At 45.4% G+C, this 16,593-nt stretch overlaps 1 protein-coding gene across 1 annotated transcript in view; it reads right to left on the bottom strand.

Annotated features, from left to right (window-relative positions):
* Window positions 1-16,593, bottom strand: part of GUCY2C (guanylate cyclase 2C) — a 576,500-nt gene that overhangs the window by 168,593 nt on the left and 391,314 nt on the right. The window lies entirely within an intron of this gene.

Here is a 16,593-nt window from a genome sequence, read left to right as displayed (position 1 = left end):
CAGAATGACCCTATGTGTACCTTGAATATTATATACCCTTTTAGGGATAGATTTCAAATAGCTCTGATACAGCAGAAACCACTAAATTTTGAAATTGCTAAATTGGGAATTGTATTTCAACCCAGAACAAAAAATGTGCTTGAACGGACACTAAATAACTTGCCCAGCTACAGCAGTAACGACAGATTTAGCTGGATATAAATTTGAGGCCTAGTATTTAGGCGCTGGGTGACAGGTATGGGTTTACTGACAGAATTAGACTTGGAAATGCACAGTAGTGGGTGTGTGAAGTTATTCTGAATGACCCTATGTGCACCTTGAATATGATATACCCTTTTAGGGATAGATTTCAAATAGCTCTGATACAGCAGAAACCACTAAATTATGAAATTGCTGAATTGGGAATTGTATTTCAACCCAGAACAAAAAATGTGCTTGAACGGACACTAAATAACTTGCCCAGCTACAGCAGTAACGACAGATTTAGCTGGATATAAATTTGAGGCCTAGTATTTAGGCGCTGGGTGACAGGTATGGGTTTACTGACAGAATTAGACTTGGAAATGCACAGTAGCGGGTGTGTGAAGTTATTCTGAATGACCCTATGTGCACCTTGAATATTATATACCCTTTTAGGGATAGATTTCAAATAGCTCTGATACAGCAGAAACCACTAAATTAGGAAATTGCTAAATTGGGAATTGTATTTCAACCCAGAAAAAAAAATGTGCTTTGATGGACACTAAATAACTTGACCAGCCACAACAGTACAGCAGTAACGACAGATTTAGCTGGATATAAATTTGAGGCCTAGTATTTAGGCGCTGGGTGACAGGTATAGATTTACTGACAGAATTAGACTTGGAAATGCACAGTAGCGTGTGTGTGAAGTTATTCAGAATGACCCTATCAGCACCTTGATTCTGATATACCCTTTTAGGGATGTATTTAAAGTAGGCCTGATACAGCAGAAACCACTAAACTAGGAAATTGCTAAATTGGGAATTGTATTTCAACCCAGAACAAAAACTGTGCTTTGACGGACACTAAATAACTTTCCCAGCCACAACAGTACATCAGTAATGACAGATTTAGCAGGATATAAATTTGAGGCCTAGTATTTAGGTGCTGGGTGACAGGTATAGGTTTACTGACAGAATTAGACTTGGAAATGCACAGTAGCGGGTGTGTGAAGTTATTCTGAATGACCCTATGTGCACCTTGAATATGATATACCCTTTTAGGGATAGATTTCAAATAGCTCTGATACAGCAGAAACCACTAAATTATGAAATTGCTAAATTGGGAATTGTATATCAACCCAGAACAAAAAATGTGCTTTGACGGACACTAAATAATTTGACCAGCCACACCAGTAACGACAGATTTAGCTGGATATAAACTTGAGGCCTAGTATTTAGGCGCTGGGTGACAGGTATACATTTACTGACAGAATTAGACTGGGATATGGCCAAAAAATAACCACACTATTGATGGTTAAATGCACTTGGTGTGACAGCTTGACCAACCACACTACTGAGGGTTAAATGCACTTGGTGACAGGCGCAGCTTGCCCCTGATGTAGTATATGGCCAAAAAATAAACAGACTATTGCTGGTTAAATGCACTTGGTGTGACAGCTTCACCCTGATGTAGGATTTAGCCAAAAAACAACCACACCATTGAGGGTTAAATGCACTTGGTGACAGGCGCAGCTTGCCCCTGATGTAGTATATGGCCAAAAAATAAACAGACTATTGCTGGTTAAATGCACTTGGTGTGACAGCTTCACCCTGATGTAGGCTTTAGCCAAAAAACAACCACACCATTGAGGGTTAAATGCACTTGGTGACAGGCGCAGCTTGCCCCTGATGTAGTATATGGCCAAAAAATAAACAGACTATTGCTGGTTAAATGCAATTGGTGTGACAACTTCACCCTGATGTAGGCTTTAGCCCAAAAACAACCACACCATTGAGGGTCAAATGCACTTGGTGACAGGCGAAGCTTGCCCGTGATGTAGTATATGGCCAAAAAATAAACAGACTTTTGCTGGTTAAATGCACTTGGTGTGACAGCTTCACCCTGATGTAGGCTTTAGCCAAAAAACAACCACACCATTGAGGGTTAAATGCACTTGGTCGCAGCTTGTGCTGGCGCACCACAAGACACAAAATGGCCGCCGATCACCCCAGAAAAAAGTGACTGACAAACGGTCTGGGCAGCCTAAAAACAGTGAGCAATTGAGTATCAGCAGCTCAATGATCCACAGCTGCAGATCGATCACTGGATGGAGTTTTTTGGAGGAGTTAATCAGCCTAATCTCGCCCTACTGTCGCAGCTGCAACCTCTCCCTACGCTAATCAGAGCAGAGTGACGGGTGGCGCTATGTGACTCCAGCTTAAATAGAGGCTGGGTCACATGGTGCTCTGGCCAATCACAGCCATGCCAATAGTAGGCATGGCTGTGATGGCCTCTTGGGGCAAGTAGTATGACGCTTGTTGATTGGCGCCAAGAAAGCGACGAACACCGAACCCGAACCCGGACTTTTACGAAAATGTCCGGGTTCGGGTCCGTGTCACGGACACCCCAAAAGTCGGTACGAACCCGAACTATACAGTTCGGTTACGCTCATCCCTAGTTGTAACTCTTTCAATGCCAACCACACTCAATGCTGAAGAATCGCCTCCATGTTCGAAGGCAAAATGCAGACTAACAGCGGAAACGTCCCTTGTTTTATAATGCGGAATGTCAGATATATGTTTTCTGATCCTGGTTTTAAATGTATTTGTTGTGCAACCCACGTATTGAAGCAAGCAAATTTGACATGTGATTAAATAAATGACATACTTGGTATTGCAATTCAAATATGTCTTGATTTCAAATTGTCTTTTATTCACTGTAGATGTAAAAATATTGCTTACTTCCATGTGCCAACAACATATGCATATAGTGTGTCCGCATTTAAAACGGCCTTTGTTGGAAAGCCAGGTTGGCTGCAGCCTGGTACGTTCAACATAAAGGCTGGGGCTAAGTAGATTTCCTAGTGTTGGTGCACGTCGTGCAACACATTTAATACCGCCTTGTATGGAGATGTTTTTTAATTATGTGACAGATGTCTTTGTACTTTTTACTGTAAGCGGTCGAGAACCTAGTGGCATCATCACCGGACCGATCACCTGCATTGAATCTCAAACGTTGTTTACTATTAGGGAAAATCAATGCCCTTCTGTCCAGTGATAGCGCCATGTTCCTCTGACCTGTTAGTAATTCAGGGGGGTAAAGCCTTTGCTCCAATCTCCTTTTGACTTTGTTAGACTCATTTTTAAAAGTGCAAACATCTGTGTAATTGTGCCTGGTTCGGATAATTTCCCCCTGGGGATATTGCGCTCGACATGTGAAGGATGGCACGAAGTAGCCAGCAGGATTGTGTTACCTGCTGTGTCCTTACTATAGGATAAAATACAAATGCCGGACCTATCAACATCACCCCTGAGGGATAGATCCAAAAAGTAATTGCACTCAGTGTAATATTGACAATCAAAGGAGATGGCAGCCAAGCATTGATTAAGGTAGGCGAAAAAGGTTGGTATGGCCGTCACAACGCCTGACCATACAATGAGCAGGTCATCGATGTAACGGCCATACCACCTGATTAATTTAGAGATCGGGTTGGCATCCGAAAAGAGAAAACACCTCTCCCACCACGCCATAAAAATAGTGGCAATGGATGGGGAGAATTTGGCTCTGGACTTCCTCAGCTAAAAAAGTTATTAAACATAAAAAAATTGTGTTTCAAGATAAATTCAGTCACCATTACAACATATTCCTGTAGCAGTGGAGTGTAATCACTAAATGTGCACAAAAACCATCGGAGGGCTGATAGTGCCATATTATGTAGAACATTCGTATAAAGAGACATCACAGCCGACGTAATCCAGACATAGGTGTCATGCCATATGAAACCATCAAAGGCCTGTAATACAGACCTGGTGTCAGCCCACCGATGGTTTTTGTGTTTCTGTGACATATACTGACCTGCATCAGAAAACAGTGTCTTTAGAGCAAAATCCTAATATCTGGGCCTAATCTAGCGTCCATATTCTGTGTGTTTCTGTGACATATACTGACCTGCATCAGAAAACAGTGTCTTTAGAGCAAAATTCTAATATCTGGGCCTAATCTAGCGTACATATTCTGTGTGTTTCTGTGATATATACTGTCCTGCATCTTAAAACTGTTTCTTTAGAGCAAAATCAAAAAATCTGGGCCTAATCTCGTGTTCATATTCCGTGTGTTTCTGTGACATATACTGCCCTGCTTTAGAAAATAGTGTCTTTACAGCAAAATCCAAATATCTGGGCCTAATCTAGTGTCCATATTCTGCGTGTTTCTGTGACATATACTGTCCTGCATCAGAATTTTTTTTATTTAGAGCTAAATCTAAATATTTGGGCCTAATCTAGTGTCTATATTCTGTGTGTTTCTGTGACATATACTGTCCCGCATCAGAAAACTGTTTCTTTAGAGCAAAATCCAAATATCTGGGCCTAATCTAGTGTCCATATTCTGTGTGTTTCTGTGACATATACTGTCTTGCATCAGAAAACTGTTTCTTTAGAGCGAAATCCAAAAATCTGGGTATAACCTAGTGTCCATATTCTGTGTATTTCTGTGGCATATACTGTCCTGCATCAGAAAATAGTGTCTTTAGAGCAAAATCCTAATATCTGGGCCTAATCTAGTGTGCATATTCTGTGTGTTTCTGCGACATATACTGTCCTGCATCAGAAAACTGTTTCTTTAGAGCAAAATCCAAATATATGGGCCTAATTTACTGTACATATTCTGTGTGTTTCTGAGACATATACTGTCCTGCATCAGAAAACAGTGTCTTTAGAGCAAAATCCTAATATCTGGGCCTAATCTAGTATCCATATTCTGTGTGTTTCTTTGACACATACTGTCTTGCATCAGAAAACAGTGTCTTTAGAGCAAAATCCAAAAATCTGGGCATAACCTAGTGTCCATATTCTGTGTGTTTCTGTGACATATACTGTCTTGCATCACAAAAGAGTGTATTTAGAGCAAAATCCTAATATCTGGGCGTAATCTAGTGTCCATATTCTGTGTGTTTCTGTGACATATACTGTCCTACATCAGAAAACTGTTTCTTTAGAGCAAAATTCAAATATCTGGGCATAATCTAGTGTCCATATTCTGTGTGTTTCTGTGACATTTACTGTCCTGCATCAAAAAACAGTGTCTTTAGCGTACTTTAAAACAATCTACTCCACATCTAGTGACAAAACAATTAAAATGAAGAAGGTGAGCACTAAGGGACGGGAAAGTGGGCGTGACGATGATGGTGCACGCTGAGGCCGTGGCCCTGGGCGCAATGAAACTGTGCCTGCTGCCAGTGCACCAGAAAAAAATAAAACATCCACTGTACTTAGCTTAATTTCCAACTTAGCTGGGTGGCGCAGGACAACACTGTCCAAGTGGGACCAGTGCGAACAGTTGGTCGGTTGCATTGCTGAAGATAAAGCTTCCAGTAGTTTAAGCACCACCCTCTCTTCCACGAAGTCCAGTCTCTGTAGCCAAGAGTCTGGTCCACCGAATACTCTCTCTGATCATCCTTCCTCCCACAATGGAGAGGCTTGCCAAACGAGTGATCCCACACTCGGATTTTCAAAGGAGCTCTATCCAGCGCCACTATTACATTTGGCCCTCGCAACCAGCATGTTTGAAGAGGGACCTGAGATATTGTGCCCTGATTCCCAACCTCTTGAGCCTTCAGTCTCAAGAAGATTACGGTGTTGAACAGCAATTATTCGTTCACGAGGTGGATGATGATGAGACACAGTTACCAATCACTCAGGTTGTAGGTAGGTCAAGTCAGGAGGATGAGCAGAGTCAGGAAGTGGAAAAGGAGGTGGTTGACGATGAGGTCACTGACCCAACATGGGAAGGTGAAAAGCCGAGCTAGGACAGCAGTACAGAGGGGGAGGAATCCGCAGCACCGCAACAGGCTGGAAGACGCAGTGGGGTTGCAAAAGGGTGAAGCAGGCTAACACCAAACAGGCCCGCAACCATTACTCCAAGCACCCTCATGTGTAAGTCTACCTTGCTAAGGGGTAGGTGTTCCGCAGTATGGCGCTTTTTTGAGGAAAGTGCAGACGACAAAAGAGTGGTAGTTTGCAACCTGTGCCGTACCAAAATGAGCCGGGGCATGAACACTAGCAAACTCACCACCACCAGCATGATCCGCCACATGGCATCCAAGCACCCTAACAAGTGGGCCAAACTCCTTGGTCCACAATCTGGGTCTGCAGGTCACACCACTGCCTCCTCTTCCCCTTTGTTACACACTGCTGGCCAATCCCCTGCAGAAGGAGAAAGCCCCTATGCCCCTCGCCCTGCACCTGGACCTTCGCATGAACCATCAGCAACAACATCCACTTCCCTGTCCCAGCACAGCATCCAAATGTCCATAACACAATCATTTGAACGCAAGCGCAAATACCCACCCACCCACAGGCCATAGCACTAAATGCACAAATTTCAAAATTACTGGCCCTTGAAATGTTGCCATTTATGCTTGTGGACACTGAGGCATTCCGCAGCCCGATGTCGGCCTCTGTCCCTCTGTACGCAGTCCCCAGCCGCCACCATTTTTCACAGTGTGCCATGCCCGCCTTACACCAGCATGTGTCCCAGAACATCACCTGTGCCCTGACCAACACAGTTACTGGGAAGGTCCACTTAACCACAGACACATGGACAAGTGCTGGTGGCCAGGGACGCTACCTTCCCCTGACCGCACACTGGGTGTATGTTGTGGAGGCCGGGAGTGAGTCGTACACTGGGATGGCACAAGTGCTACCCAAGCCCAGGATTGCGGGGCCTATGTCTATTAGGGTCTTCGCCAGCAGCTATAGTACTGGCTCCAACCCTCACTTCTCCTCCACTTCCACCTCCAGCAGCAGTCAGCCATCAGTCGCTAGATGGAAGCAGTGTAGCACTGCTGTGGGTAAGCGTCAACAGGCCGTGGTAAAGTTGATCTGTTTAGGGATCAAACAGCACACCGAGAGCTGTGGCAGGGTATAAGGGACCAAACCGAGATGTGGCTCTCACCACTCAACCTACAACCAGGCATGGTTGTGTCTGACAATTGCCGTAACTTGGTGGCGGCTTTGGAGCTCGGCAACCTGACACACATCCCATGCCTAGCCCACATCTTAAACTTGGTGGTTCAGCGGTTTATCAAAACCTACCCCAATTTTCCAGAGCTACTAGTAAAGGTGCGCCACATGTGTGCCTATTTCAGCAAGTTGTCCACAGTTTCAGCCGGCCTGTCAACACTGCAGAAGCGCTTGCGGATTCCAGCTTACTGACTGTTGCGCGACGTGAGCATGCGCTGGAACTCTACGTTCCACATGTTGGCCAGGCTTTGTGAGTAGCAGAGGGAAGTTGGAATTACTGCTGCAACATGGTCATCGCCTTTCGAGTCAACTGCCACTATTCACAAGTGAGGAGTGGGCATTGATGTCAGACCTATGTGAGGTTTTAAAAAACTTAGATGAATCCACACAGATGGTTAGTGGCGATAATGCTATTATCATCGTAACCATCCCACTTCTGTGTCTACTCAAACGATCGCTGCTCACAATTAAGGATGATGCTCTGAATGTGGCAGACAAGGAAAAGGGGGAGGACATTACACAGGGTGATAGCCAGCCCATCCTCAGTTCATCTTCTCAGCGCGAATTGGACCATGAAGAGGAGGAGGAGCTGGAGACAGTTGCCTCTGCTACAGCGGGTAGTACCCATGGAACTTTAATTCCATCTGTTCAGCGTAGATGGGCAGAAGAGGAGGAAGAGGATGAGGAGATGGAGAGTCATCCTGATGTCGACATCAACGTCTTGCCTGTTGGTACTCTGGCACACATTCTGACTTCATGTTAGGCTGCCTTTCCAGCGACCCTCGCGTTATAGGCATTTCAGATAACACGGATTACTGGGTGTTCACCCTTCTCATCTCTCATTCCTCTGGTAGAGAGGACGAGTAAAATTGTGCAATACCAGAAGATCCTTGTTGGAAAATTGCTCCAAAATTTTCCATCTGACAACACTGGTGCAGAGTCCGTACTTCCTTAGGCAACTGAGGAAGGGAGACAAGTGGAATACAAAACAGTTCCAACAAAGGCAGGGCAACACTCTCCAAGGCATGGGACACTTTCATGACACCCCGCCAGCAATCTCACCCTGAAGCACGGCCTAGTGGTACAAGGAGGGAAAAGTTTTGGAAGAAGATGTAGGTTTACATAGCAGACCGTGTCAGCATCCTAAATGATCCCTCAGTGCCTTATAACTACTGGGTGTCCAAGCTGGACACGTGGCACGAACTTGCGCTCTACGCCTTGGAGGTGCTGGCCTGCCCTGCCGCCAGCGTTTTGTCAGAGCGTGAATTTAGTGCTGGTGGCATTATAGCAGATAAGCGTATCCGCTTGTCCACTAGCAATGCTGACAGGTTGACTCAGATACAAATGAATAAGGCCTGGATAGCCCCCGCATTCTCAACTCCAGAGTAGAGCTGAGCTGAGCTGATGAACATAAAGGCAATTTCAATCTATCATTTATAATATACTCAATCTACTGTAGTGTATTCCAATGCAAATTTTCCACCACAAAAAATATGTAAAAAAAAATAAGTATATGGTTAAATCTTGTTTTCTCGTCCTCCTTATCCAGATTGTCTAAATTCCCTCCACTCTAATTTTTTTTAATAGGGTCAGCTCAACTACAGGCCCTTGCCCCTAATGTTTTAGAGGGTCAGCTCAGCAGCAGGCCCTCGCCCCTAATGTTTTAGAGGGTCAACTCAGCAGCAGGCCCACACCCATAGTGTTTTAGAGGGTCAGCTCAGCAGCAGGCCCTCGCCCATAATGTTTTAGAGGGTCAGCTCAGCAGCAGGCCCTCACCCCTAATATTTTAGAGGGTCAGTTCAGCAGCAGGCCCTCGCCCATAATGTTTTAGAGGTTCAGCTCAGCAGCAGGCCCTCGCCCCTAATGTTTAAGGGGGTCAGCTCAGCAGCAGGCCCTCGCCCATAATGTTTTAGAGGGTCAGATCAGAAGCAGGCCCTTGCCTATAATGTTTTACAGGGTCAGTTCAGCAGCAGGCCCACACCCATAATATTTTAGAGGTTTAGCTCAGCAGCAGGCCATTGCATATAATGTTTTAGAGCATCAGCTCAGAAGCAGGCCCTTGCCCATAATGTTTTAGAGGGTCATTTCAACAGCAGGCCATCGTACATAATGTTTTAGAGCGTCAGCTCAGCAGCAGGTCCTTGCCCATAATGTTTTATAGGGTCAGTTCAGCAGCAGGCCCTCGCCCCTAATGTTTTAGAGGGTCAGCTCAGCAGCAGGCCCTCTCCCATAATGTTTTAGAGGGTCAGATCAGCAGCAGGCCCTCGTCCCTAATGTTTTAGAGGGTCAGCTCAGCATCAGGCCCTCGCCCCATAATGTTTTAGAGGGTCAGCTCAGCAGCAGGCCCTCGTCCTTAATATTTTACAGGGTCAGTTCAGCAGCAGGCCCTTGACCATAATGTTTGAGAGGGTCAGCTCAGCAGCAGGCCCTCGCCCATAATGTTTTAGAGCATCAGCTCAGCAGCAGGCCCTCCCCTCTAATGTTTTAGAGGGTCAGCTCAGCAGCAGGCCCGCACCTAAAATCTTTTACTTGGTCAGCTCACCTGCAGGCCCGCAATTCAATGTGAATGAGGCCCTCCTTTATGTGATATACAGGTTGTATTGGCATGCCTCTTCATTGTAATTTTTGGTAGGACCTGCACTTTATGTTTCAAATGCTTTATTGAAAAGAGAAATTTTCCATCATCGTGGAAGCATCTTGATATAGCAATAGAATATGTATTTTAGTCATACATAAATCACAGTACAAAACGAAAAAGAAATAAAACAACAGTGACAATAACAATCGTCAAAGGGAGATCCAATATTGAATACAGCAAGGAAGTAGAGATCAATTCAATAACATCACATAAATGAACAGCCTATACACATCACATTCCCGGAGTAGCCTTATACGATATAGCGGTCATTACAATAGACTTTGTTGCACGTTGGTGGAGTAGGAAGAGGAAACCCAGGGGTCCCAAAGCTTTTCAAACGTTTCAAAAGTATCCATACGAATGGCTGAGAGCTTCTCATACAGCAGAATCCTATTGATTCTATCTAAAACTGCTTGGTAACTTAATGTATTAGTCTTCCATTTGAACGCATTTCAGTTTGAACTTGGCAAATGTCAGCCAAGGGGGCTTATCCCCTAATAGACATAAGGTGGGGGTAGGTTGGTAGTTACAGCCTAGAATTGTGGAAAGCAATCTGCATACTTTAGACCATAATAGCTGGACATGAGGGCATGTCCACCAGATATGGTAAGGACCTGCACTTTATATGCAAGTAAATATACAGGAAAGAATGTTTTCAATAAATTCTTCCTATATAATTGATTTTTTACTTTGGTTTTGTGCGTAAAACCTTAATTAGATTGTGGGCCTGGTGATCAGTTTAAGGCCTTTTAAGCAGCAGCAGCAGCATAGTGACAAAAATGAGTGGCAAGATGACATGGTGTATAGATGGCAGCATGAGGAGGCCACATTGTGGCACAATGATAAAAGACTGAGTCCACAGATTGCTTAGAAAGATGCAGATGGAATCAATCTGTGGAGCTGTATCACCGTCACCTGCAGATTAATCCCCTAGCTATAGGGGAAGCTGCAGCTTTGGGGCCCTGACCCAGAAAGGGCCCATGCAGGAGGTGGAGGACTAAAGTATTTGGCCAGGGCCCCCTCAACAGTATTACACAATGAAATTAGATACAGTGACAGTATAGACAGTGTATAAAACTTATGGAAAAGCAAGTGGGCCCTGGTCTGAGAGAGCGATCTTTACTAGCCACAGGAATGGGGGCGGCATGAAAGGAAGGAGTCGCTAAAAAAAATTCTGTGGGATGCAGCCCCATTCAAAAATTTGCTGTGGGGCCCAGTCAATTCTAGCTACGCCACTGATGCAGCCCACAAAAGCAAGTTGGGTTTATCGATTCAAAAAACATAATTAAATTGTGGGCCTTGTGATCAGTTTAAGGCCTTTTAAGCAGCAGCAGCATTGTGATAAAAATGAGTGGCAAGGTGACATGGTGTGGAGATGGCAGCATGAGGAGGCCACATAGTGGCACAATGACTGAGTCTGGATAAAAGATGCAGATGGAAACAATCTGTAGAGCTGTATCACCGTCACCTGCAGATTAATGCAACCATCAAATTCAAGTTGGGTTTGTCGGTTCCACCTCAGCTCACCAGCAGGCCCGCACCTACAATCTTTTACTGGTTTAGCTCACATGCAGGCCTGCGACTTAAATATTTTACAGGGTCAGCTCACATGCAGGCCTGCAACTCATGCTGCCTTGCTTTGAAGTAGTAGCTGTAGCAGTTTATCAGGCTCCCTCGCTGAAATCGAACTATGATTCCCCGTTATTGGTGATCACTATGGTATGCACATAAAAGAACATCAAAAGTTGATAGGGAAGATATCCAAATGGATCGTGGACGTCACAGGCACGTGCGATCAGGCAGAAGTTATCTAGAGTCAACAAAGCGGAAGCAGGGCCTACCCTGTATAACGTTTCCTCGTCCAAAATATCGCAGTGACATTCCCTGTAATTTTTTATTACTCATTTCAATAACAGGGCATCTTATTGTTATTTATCATCACTACCTCCCTGAGTCGGGAGTGAGTAATTGCCATGCGCCTCCTGCCTTCCTTCAATTTTTCTGCTTTAATAACTTGACCCACCATCTCCACCCAATCAGATTTAAGCCATTGACATCCCTTGGATGTGGCATCCCTTTCTCAAGCTTCCTATCCAGCATCAAACCCTGATTCCCCATTACCTGTGATCACCACGGTAGGCGTAGAAAAGAACATCGAAAGTTGATAGGGCAGATGTTACAGCATACAAGGAAATGCTCCAAACTCCGAACGGAACCTCACGAATAGCTGCTAGCAGATGAATAGGAAACGCACCGAAGCGGCTTACACTCCTAGCAATCAGTCTCTAACAGCATACAGTGAATCCCCCCAAGAACGAGACCAAGCTCTGTGTTGAGGGTAAAGCAGTGGTCAGCCAGAGCTGTGTGTTTATTGTTCTTATACACATTCTTACACATTAGTACCACCCACAGGGTTTTGTAAAAACAATCAATAAACATGTACAATACACTCAGACACTCCCACACAAAATCCTCCCCTCTGCCTGTGATACAATTACCTTACACAATGGGTTAATGTAATTATCACAGGCAGGTTAATGCACATTGTTACACAATGTCTTCTGTGCTGGAGACAATTGGGAATAATTCAATTATCTCTCCGGACAAAGGGAAATCGCCAATACACACGTGGGGACAATAGGACAGAAATCACTATTCAAATATACAATGTCACAACCATTACAGTAAACACAGACATTTAACATATCCAAAAATGGCACGAATTAGACCTGGGGTTCAAAAGTTTCTAAAAGTCCTTTGTGAACAAAGGAAGCATGGCTTTTCTGCCCAAAACCAGTTTGTTTACAGAGTTAGGCCTCATGCACACGACCGTTGTGTGCATCAGTGTCCGTTGTTCTTTTTTCCGTGATTTTCTGCGGACCTATTGACTTTCAATGGGTCAGTTGAAAACTCGGAAAATGCACCGTTTGTCATCCACGTCCTATTTTTTTGACGGACAAGTCAAGTCAATGGATCCCTGAAAAAACACGGAGGCACACAAGATTGTCATCCGCATCCGTGATCCGTATCCGTTTTTTTCCTATTATTTTTGAGGCAAACTTGACTTAGATTTTTTTTTTTTCACTTTTCTGGTCTGCTGATCCTCCAAAAATCAAGGAAGACACACGGAAGAAAAAACTGACACGGATCACGGAACAACGGAACCCCGTTTTGCGGACCGTGAAAAAATAATGTTGTGTGCATGAGGCCTTAGGCTGTGTGAGATAATTGGCTTAAAGGGAACCTGTCACCCAAAAATCGTCTATCAAGCTGTTTACAGTACCTTATAGTGCTGTGTCCTCGTTTCTCGATGCACTTTTTCTTTGTTTTGCCGCATGTCTGCTCATTCAGAAATCGTAGTTATATTCAGCTGCTGCCCCGTGCTGCAAGTCAGGCTTGAAGTCACGGGGGCAGCGGCCTCGGCGTCTTCCATGGCCCTCTCCCCGCCCCCTGCCTCTGTGACTGACACCCGAACATCCGAATCCGGGACCGCGCTCAACGGCCGCATGCGCAGTAAAGGGCGGCAGGAGCGCGGTCCCGGCTGCCGCGCGTACTACGCGCCGTCTTACTTTCGCCGCACTGCGCATGCGCCCGACATCCTGTATCAAACGCGCCCGCGCCCAGATGCCGGGCGCGGGCGCGTTTGATACAGGATGTCGGGCGCATGCGCAGTGCGGCGAAAGTAAGACGGCCCGTAGTACGCGCGGCAGCCGGGACCGCGCTCCTGCCGCCCTTTACTGCGCATGCGGCCGTTGAGCGCGGTCCCGGATTCGGATGTTCGGGTGTCAGTCACAGAGGCAGGGGGCGGGGAGAGGGCCATGGAAGACGCCGAGGCCGCTGCCCCCGTGACTTCAAGCCTGACTTGCAGCACGGGGCAGCAGCTGAATATAACTACGATTTCTGAATGAGCAGACATGCGGCAAAACGAAGAAAAAGTGCATCGAGAAACGAGGACACAGCACTATAAGGTACTGTAAACAGCTTGATAGACGATTTTTGGGTGACAGGTTCCCTTTAACTGGGTGTGGTAAGCCAACTAGGTACAGAAAATACCTCTATTAACAACAGCAAAACTACACAAAAATACATAACTCCTATCAAACTGAACAGAACCCCCACATTCATTTATCCCCAGATGGCTTGGATCTAAGCGCTCAATATATCCAAACAGCGCTCAGATGCCACAAACACAGTCAAATCGCCATGGGGTTTAAGTTTAGCATGGGCTGATGAGAGGGCCCATAATCCTGGGGCAAGAGGCTGGCAACCGGGCTTCTCCAGCACCCAGTGGTGAGGTTGTTTTCGCCACAGCAGACATCCAAATGGATAGTCGCCATCACGGGGACGTGCAATTGCCCAGAGGTTATCTAGATCAGCAGGCCATTGCTCCAAATGTTTTTGAGGGTCACCAGCTGGCCATCAATCATAATTTTTCAAGGGTGTGTATGATTCACTCCTTTATTTGTTATAAAAGGTGTTTTGGAGTGTCGGTTCCTTGTAATTTTTGGCAGCCCTTTCACTTAGTGCATAGGCTTTATCAGTGTAGGAGTCCCACTACCTGAACAATTGTACCACAATGTGAATGAGGCCCTCCTTTATGTGATATACAGGCTGTTTCAGAGTGCCTCTTGCTTGTAATTTTATTGCAGCACTTGCACTTTATATACAATTGAATATACAGGAAAGAATGTTTCCTAACAATTTTTCCTGTAAAATAAAAAAAAAATTGTCAGTCTGTAAAAGTGGCGTACAACTCGGACAACATGGTTCTCAGCAGCGACCTGGGAATCCAAGATGCATCCAGACATCGTCCCTATGGTGTTCCTGATCCATTTCGGTGGTGTTTCTGTCACTTTCTGACCTTTTCCAATGGACCAGGCACCCTCCCCTCTTCAGAGCAGGGGGTTCCTGGTTGTCTCCCATTGACCTCCATTATACTCGGGTGCTCGGCCGAGCACACGAATATAGCAAAAAAAGCCACCTTAAATCACAAAAAGTGCAATACCAAGCGATCAAAAAGTCATATGCAGGGGGGCGGAGCCAACAGAGCATGGTGCAGGACGCTTGAACTAAGAGCTCCTCACCACACCACCCGGCTTACCAGCTAAAACAGCGTTTTTGCCTGCCGAATCATAGGCAAACTCTGTAAAGATAGAAGCAGAGACTCGGAGGCCACCCCAAGGGTCAAGAAATCCCAGGGAGACATGAACAAGTACTTCCAAAAGAAGTTGTCTCTAACGGCCAAGCGCGGCAAAATGGCCTCTGCTGAATACAGTGATGCGGTGCATGAAGATGAAGACTCTGACGGCGCAAGTTCGTGCGCCCACTCTGAAACCCAAGGCGGGGAAGATCCGATGCCCATTACCAGATCCTTCTTGAAACATACTCTGGCACAAACCTTATCGCCAGTAATGAAGGAGTTAGCGGACATAAAATCAGAGGTGAAGCACATGGGGCACAGAGTGGAGGTCTTGGAAGAGTCGCAAGCTACAATAATCCAGCACAGCAAAGGTATGCAATAGCAAATGCAAGCGCTTCACTCGCAGGTTAACAATGCATACCTGTATCTCGAGGACCAAGAGAATCGGGGGAGAAGAAAAAATGTGAGGTTGAGAGGCATACCCGAATAGGTTCCTCCAGACGAACTGATGGAAGTGGTTCGCTGCGTTTTCACCATGTTGCTGGGAGCGGATCGCGCGACTAACATTACGATTGAAAGAGCACATCGAGCGTTGAGGCCGAAAACCTCCTGCGGGTGATCCCCCTAGGGACACAGTTTGTGCTTTACTAAATTACCTGGACACTGTAGATATCCTGAGAGCTGCGAGGGATAAAGAAGAAATTCTGCTTGATAACAGCAAGCTCTTGCTATTCCAGGACTTAGCCGCGAGCACCCTAGCTAAACGCAGAGCCCTTCACCCGCTGACAGCAGAGCTGAGAGCTAGGAAGCATCCACTGAGATGGCTATTCTCGTTCGGCCTAAGCACCACCATAAACGGAAGACAGATCCTGGTGAAGCATCTGGACGATCTGCACAAGATCTGGGAAGCATCGAATATCGCTCCGATGGACATACCATCCTGGCTGCCGGTCGCTGATTTTAATGAACTTCCCAAGTTAATCACTCCTTCTCCATGGAATCGAGTGGCAAAGTTCAGATCTCCAAAGAAAAGAGCTGACCCAGCGTATTGAGATCCTTCACGTGAGACTATTATGTGAAATGATTTAACCTTTTGCTTTTCAGGGCCAAGTGAAGGGACTTAATAACATAATAATCTGTTTTTAGTAGGTTTATTTCATGGTTTAGGCCTACATCGATCTCCTGATAGGGGTTATGGATGTATGCATAGTTGCTTATGCCAATTGTGGTTATGTGTTATCACTGAAGTGCCCTGTAGCCCCTATTCCAGTCCTTGATTTTTCAGCCTTAGGCAAGTTACACCTTACTTAAGCTGATGTTGTGGTGCTCCAATTCTGATCTTGGCTCTCACCACTAAGTTACCTCCCCCAACATGCATCTTTCTGTATGTTGACTTACTTCTGTACAGTTGTATGTTTCTGATGTGTCTCCTTCTTTATCATAGCCTGACACTGGTTCTTAGTTCCCTTTTATTATTTTTTAGGCCAGTTAGGGTCTTGATATCATTGCTAACTATCAACCTCAAACATTTCTCGTATGGCTAAAGTCACGGCTATGACATTAAATGTGAACGGGATGAACATACCACAAAAACACAGTCAAATATACCA

The sequence above is a fragment of the Bufo gargarizans genome, chromosome 7 (genome assembly GCF_014858855.1).
Source record: "Bufo gargarizans isolate SCDJY-AF-19 chromosome 7, ASM1485885v1, whole genome shotgun sequence".
In the NCBI taxonomy this organism is placed as follows: Eukaryota; Metazoa; Chordata; class Amphibia; order Anura; family Bufonidae; genus Bufo; species Bufo gargarizans.
Note: the sequence above shows the minus strand (reverse complement) of the source record. Positions and strands in the feature narration are given on the sequence as shown.